Genomic DNA, 6,000 nt, shown 5'->3' with positions numbered 1-6,000 from the left:
CATACTTTTTTAATTTACTCTTGAGATGCAGGATCCGAACGTGGAGAAAAGCTTCGAATGAGTAGAATAGCGTTTATTTGGCTATAACTCTTCTTTCCCCAATGGGGTGTATCGTTAGGCTCTGGGGCCATTTGGTTAGCCCTGCTGGGAAGACAGTGGACGGCGGTGTTGAGCCTTCTAACCTGTTCTTAATCCGCTCATCGAGCCGTGAGCCGGATTGAGTCAGGGAGGGTAAGTTACATCGGCATCCGTCTCAGAACCTAACACCAAAGTGCATCTGGAAGCCCCAGCAGTAGGGGTAGCAAACCGTAATGCAGAGCTTCTATCGGTATCGTAGTCTTGGTGTTTCGCCAGGGTTCCCTCGGGCTATACCTTTTTGAAGAAACGGCTTAAGCAGATCAGGGTGCCGACTAGGACCTTTGCTGCCAACCAACCGATATCATTCTTGGTAAATCCCAGATCTTTCAAGGTCTGTCTTGTACTTGCACAGGTGCCAGCTCTCGCACCAAAGCACAGACCGTGCACTTCAACATTTTTGCCGGGGAAGGAGGCTTTCAGGCATGAGTATTTTTGTACTTTCCCTTGGTTCACTTCCTTCAGGGTCGATGCGTTGGCGTCCCATGCAATGGCAACGTCCAAGATCTTAACGTCATCGCCCTTCTTGATGATTATGTCAGGTTTCAACCTGACTCCATCTTGAGAAGTTATCAGCTTCTCTTCTTCCACTTCCACCTCGGGATTGTACTTCTTGATCAGTCGGACGACCTGCTTTGCTATGAAATTGTGTATTTCCACCCTTGGTAAGTGGACCCTTTCACAAGAAAGAACACAATATATTCCCCCGCCGTTACACGATACTTTTTTAATTTTCTCTTGAGATGCAGGATCTGAACGTGGAGAAAAGCTTCGAATGAGTAGAATGGCGTTTATTTGGCTAAAACTCGGAATTTCCCAAAGAGGGTAAAACTGCGTCGGTTCAAGTGGGAAGTATTGGGGGACGACCCTTGGTTAGCCAACCAGGGTCAGGCGATGGTCTGCCCTTATGTCCCCCAACATTCCCGCTTGGTAAAACCGTTAAAACAGGAAACAGCTAAAACCAAGCGGAATAAAACAGAAAAAGAGGGGTACAACCCAATAAAATCTCGAGCCAACTGCTAATATACCTGAGAGCCGCTCACTCGAAAGGACTAAACCGAACGGTTAAAACGATTAAGTACAATTAAACTTCCAATCAAAACGCGGGAGGCAAGCCAACTGAGGTCATTTCTCGTAAATCCGATGTCCAGCAGAGCGCTGCGGGTGGAGGCACAGGTGCCGCCCCTTGCCCCGAAACACAATCCGTGGATGGTTACTTGCTTGTCTGGAAATGTGGATATCAGGCCGGCATACTTCTGAATTTTACTTGCATTGATGTCTTCCAGCGTACTCGGTGCGGCATCCCACGCGACCTCTATATCTAGAATCGCTACGGAGTTGCCTTCGGACATCACTATGTCGGGCTTAAGTCTGATACCGTCACTGGTAGTATAAACCCTTTCCTGAATAACACTCGCATTAGGGTTGTATTTCTTGCAAAGGCGCGACACCTGGTTAGCGACGAAATTATGCCTAGCAACTCGGGGCAAATGCACCTTTTCACATCCCTGCAATATATGGAACGCGGTCTCCTCCCTTCCCGGACAAAATTGACACTCTCTGGCCTTAGGGTCACTAGCTTGTCGGTTTGACAGGGCTCTGGTAGGGTAGAGGTTAGTTCGTAATCTTAGCGCTCTAATCCTATCTCCGTCTTTTAGGAGTCGACTGTCGTGGTATAACCACATGTTGCCGATAGGTTCTCTACGGTGAGCGAATAAAGCCTTGTTGTTGTACTCAGCGATTTTTCTAGAAACGTATATCTTCTTCGCAGCCTGGACTGCCGCTGAGACCTCGCTCTGGTTCGTGGTACCCGTAGGTATTCCCAAGAAAGATTATAACCGATTTTCTTTGTCCGACAGTCCCGCCATTACGGAGTCTACAAAGGGACACCGCAGCCGCGCCATCCTGGCGAAAGCCTTCATCTGCATCCCCGCTGCTACCCATTGAAGATGCAAAGCCCCCAGCCGTCCTTCTTTGACTGGTAGGTGGATGTGGACCGTCGGGAAGGATTGTGGCAAGTGTAAGACTTTCTTTATGATATTACGTATAGTCTTATCCTTCTTCTCTGCATCTTGTAGGACGGTGAGAGAGTTTGCCAAAATATATAGATAACGAGGCAAAACCAGGGTGTTGATGCATCGCAAGCGCTGAAAAGGCTTCAGCGGGGTCAGTGCCGGTCCTTGTCCTTTTATCCTCTGTCCTTGTCCTACCCAGCGCTGGGGGTTCAGCGGGGCTTGTCGAATAATCCTCAGGAGGTCTTCAGACATATCGTCTTCCACCTTAGGGCCTTTGTTGGGATATAAGTTCAGGCCTAAGTATTTAGTCGGAGTATCCTTCTGCCGTGGGTAGATGGTAGTACTGGCGATCGTAAGGGGAGGTATGCTGTAGTCGAACCATTTTCTGCGGCCGTCATACCGCCACCCGAGGTACTGCGTCTTAGCGGGGTTTAGGCGTAGACCGGTAGAGCTGAGAAACTCCTCAGTGATAGTAATTAGTGATTTCAAGCCTTCGAAACTCTCAGACATGAGGACAATATCATCAGCAAATGCAAGTGCTGAAGCGTGAGCCTGGTCCAAAGAAACTCCCAGACCAGAGGAGTTGAGGTGGTGTAGAAGAGGGTCAAGGACTGTATTAAAAAGAAAGGGGGACAAGGCTTATCCCTGCTTTATCCCCTGACGCACTAGAATCCTCTTTCCATCGGTCTTCCCATCCAAGTGGAATGTTGTAGAACCACCCTCATACAACTTCTGAATCATCTCCACGTAGTGGTCTGGGAAGCCTCTTTGTCGTAGAGTGGTAAATAGTGCCTCATGAGCCAGGGAATCAAATGCTTTCCTGAGGTCCAAACTTGCTATAAATAAGCTCCGGCGCCTCTTCTTCATAATCTTCACCCGGCGTCGGGAACTTGGCGCCCCCATCGCCCGGGAGCAGCCGCAGTAGCCCCCTCCTGCACTCACGGTTGGGTCGCCGCAGGAGGGAGACCCCCACGTATAGCTGTGCGTGGCTTTCCCGTGTCTGGGGAAATGGGGATCCTGGCGGTTGAGTAGGCCCGGAGGTTGTTTTGGACCCTTCGGGGCCCCTCCGGGAAAGCAACACACCGCTTTGGCCCCTGCTTCCCATAGACGGGTGGTCCTGGAAGGCCCGGCCAGGATTATTCAGCTTAGTCGCCATCTCCCACGCTCATTACTTTCTCCCTTGTATCCTTCCTTCTACTCATTCTTCTTTCACCTTCTTTGGCGGCAAGGGCCAACCTTGTGCAGTCTTTTCACTCTCTTGAAACCTGCGCTAGAGTATAGTACAGAGGAAAGTGTTAGTGTGTATGGCACACTCCCTCTGTTGGGCTCGATGGTGGGCGACACACCTGCTGTACTGAATAATAATACTTCTGTTTATGGATAATCAACACTCAAAAAAAAAAACGATCGGCGCCTGAAAAGGAGCCGCACCGAAAGAACTGAGCTAAATCTTTTTGATCTAACTCCAGATCCCTGGTTTCCTAAGTTTCTAGTAATCCAGTCAACTGAAGATGGAAAATCACTGGCAAAAACCTCTCCTTTCGCTGTGGCGAAGGACCTGAAAAAAGTCATTGGTAAAGCATACAACGCAAAAAAACTGAACAATGGAGACATCCAGGTTGAAGTACAAAGTAACCAACAAAGCACTGCATTACAAACACTGAAAATCATTGGGAATACTCCTGTGAGTGTGACGACACATCGTACATTGAACATCGTGAAGGGCGTGATTTCAGAGGACGAGCTTCTCGGATGCACGGAACCTGAGAATCATGATAAGGAGGGACGGCAAGGAAATTGCCACCAAACACATTATTCTGTCCTTCAAACTACACACCATACCCACCAATATAAAGGCAGGTTACCTGAGCTGTAATGTTAGGCCCTATGTGCCAAATCCGAGACGTTGTTTCAAATGCCAGCGTTTTGGGCACAGCTGACTTGCATGTCGTGGACATCTGACATGCCCAAAGTGCGCTGGCAAAGACCACTCAGGAGAATCTTGCAGCAATGAATGCCGTTGTGCTAACTGCCAAGGTAACCATCCAGTATACTCACGATCATGCCCGCGCTGGAAAGACGAAAAAGAAGTAATCAGAATCAAAACAGAGCAGAATATGTCCTACAGAGCTGCTAGAACCCAGTACGAATTTCAAAAGAAAGGCAGTTTCTCCGAAGTGGTGCGTAGGGGAGTGGCACCACAGAGGAAATCCGTGGAGACTCAAACCTGCTCGCAGGTTATTGAGCATCCACCCCACACTCCCCAAGAGGAAGCTGGGGGCACTCAGGTGTCTCCTGCTACAACGGAGGTCAGCCGTCCAACTGGCCAAAAAGAAGCAGCCACGGCTTCTTCTAAAGCCGATGGCATGCAGTCGATTTGGGATGGAGGCGTGACAGCCCCCTCCCAGAAAGGCCTTCAAAGCATGGAGGTTGATGATGACGACAGAATGTCGCAAAAGTCATCATCAAGCCTCCCTGAAATGCACCCAAAAGGAAAACGAGAAAAAGGCAGAGGAAGAGGAGCAAAGACAAGCGAACCACAGAAGCCACCCCTGCTGATGATGATAATTAGGGGTTTCATGGCGCAACGACAACGAGGATCATAATGCGCCAAGACTCTGTTGAAGTTTAAACGACACTTAACTTAAAATTAAACTGATTAGTTTAAAACAGGGTTAAAAAATTCAGAGGGTGTAAAACACATAAAAGTGGGGAAATAAGACACTACAATTCGTTGATGATTCCTATATTTCTTAAAAACTGAACGACGTTATCAAAAGTAATGAGGGCCTCATCCCCAAGCAATAGGGCTGGGTGAAGAGGCAAAGTGTATTTATAAAACTCAGTGAAGTAATTTTGGCGATGTTGTTCGAGAGCTGGGCAGCTAATGAGTATATGTACAACTGTAAGGTTTCTTCCACAGTGTTCACACTGGGGTGCATCTTCTCCCCGTAGCAAATGTCCATGTGTTAGGTAAGTGTGTCCCAGCCTTAAGCGGCTTGATAATACTTCTTGTAGTCTGTTTTGAAACTGCAGTTCCACTCTACCTATGTGTGGCTTCACAGTGTGTAATTTGTTACTGCTTTGTTCTTTCCAAACATCTTGCCATTTTACATTAATAATCTTTTTTAGTTCTCGCAACAAATCATCATACGGTGTGTCAAAGGGTGTGATGTCATTGCCGTGGGCGGCTGCCGCCTCGCGGTCGGCCCTCTCGTTGCCGCTTATACCGACGTGACTAGGAACCCAGCAAAGTGTCAAACTGTACCCTTCTTTTACCCTTTACCCTTCTTCCTTTTTCTTGTATAACAGCTGCCAGGTACCTAGCACGTCTCACTAATAGATTCTTGCACGGTTGTGGACTACATATGGCACGTACAGAGCTCAGGGAGTCTGTGTAGATGACTGATGATGATATACGTGTCTGTAAAATGTGATTAAGAGCGACAACAATAGCGTACATCTCTGCACTGAAAATCGACAATACATTGTTCAGGCGGTGTGATTTTGTGCATGTGCCACTTATCATCGCGCACGTTACTCCCATGTTGGTCTTCGAAGCATCAGTGTATATTTCAACATGATCACCAAGGCTTTCTCTAAGATGCTCAAATTCATGCCGTATTTCTTCAACAGCATTTTCCCGTTTATTGAACTTACTTAGTGAAATATTGTATTGTGGTGCCGGCTGCCAAGGAGAAATCATCTTGCTAGACTCTAAGGAAGAATGGACGTAATGTGTAAAACCAAAGTATTCAATATCTCGTTCAAGCCGAATGCTAAAAGATGGTATAGCTTTGGGAGAAGCCACCCCTGCGAAGGGTCCAACCTCCTAAATGAAACAAGTGCT

The sequence above is a fragment of the Ornithodoros turicata genome, unplaced genomic scaffold (genome assembly GCF_037126465.1).
Source record: "Ornithodoros turicata isolate Travis unplaced genomic scaffold, ASM3712646v1 Chromosome14, whole genome shotgun sequence".
NCBI classification, from domain to species: domain Eukaryota; kingdom Metazoa; phylum Arthropoda; class Arachnida; order Ixodida; family Argasidae; genus Ornithodoros; species Ornithodoros turicata.
This window is presented reverse-complemented; position numbering follows the sequence as displayed.